Source organism: Triticum aestivum, unplaced genomic scaffold (genome assembly GCF_018294505.1).
Source record: "Triticum aestivum cultivar Chinese Spring unplaced genomic scaffold, IWGSC CS RefSeq v2.1 scaffold280664, whole genome shotgun sequence".
NCBI classification, from domain to species: Eukaryota; Viridiplantae; Streptophyta; class Magnoliopsida; order Poales; family Poaceae; genus Triticum; species Triticum aestivum.
Window position 1 is genome coordinate 1 of NW_025308756.1, and position 587 is coordinate 587.

Sequence of the window (587 nt, forward strand, 5' to 3'; positions counted from 1 at the left end):
CCAGCTCCACTACAAAGACGATTGCACATTGCTTTGGCCGCTCCCTCTCAACTACGGAGACGAGTTTAACGCGGTTTCCACCCCTCCCTCTCAACCGCACCAGTGCACGCTTGCCGCGCCACAACGCCGACGCTGGACCCGTGAATCGTGAGCACCCAACTATGACTTACCGCACTCGTGCAAAATAATAAAACACGGTAAATATATTACTTACACGTGCGTTTTGTTTTGCAAGGGGCGCGGAAAAAATTAAAAAGGGAATGCAACACGAGGACTTCCCAGGAGGTCACCCATACTAGTACTACTCTCGCCCAAGCACGCTTAACTTCGGAGTTCTGATGGGATCCGGTGCTTTAGTGCTGGTATGATCGCATCCGACATGTTACCCCGGTCTTCGTCCCTTATCCTTGCCCCTCCCAGCTCCACTACAAAGACGATTGCACATTGCTTTGGCCGCTCCCTCTCAACTACGGAGACGAGTTTAACGCGGTTTCCACCCCTCCCTCTCAACCGCACCAGTGCACGCTTGCCGCGCCACAACGCCGACGCTGGACCCGTGAATCGTGAGCACCCAGCTATGACTTACC

At 54.2% G+C, this 587-nt stretch overlaps 1 non-coding gene across 1 annotated transcript; it reads right to left on the minus strand.

The window, feature by feature from the left end:
- Positions 1-257: 257 nt before the first annotated feature.
- On the minus strand, positions 258-376 carry LOC123179619 (5S ribosomal RNA). The gene has a single exon (XR_006490502.1). It is a non-coding gene; the product is annotated as a 5S ribosomal RNA (ribosomal RNA).
- Between the last annotated feature and the right edge of the window lie 211 nt (positions 377-587).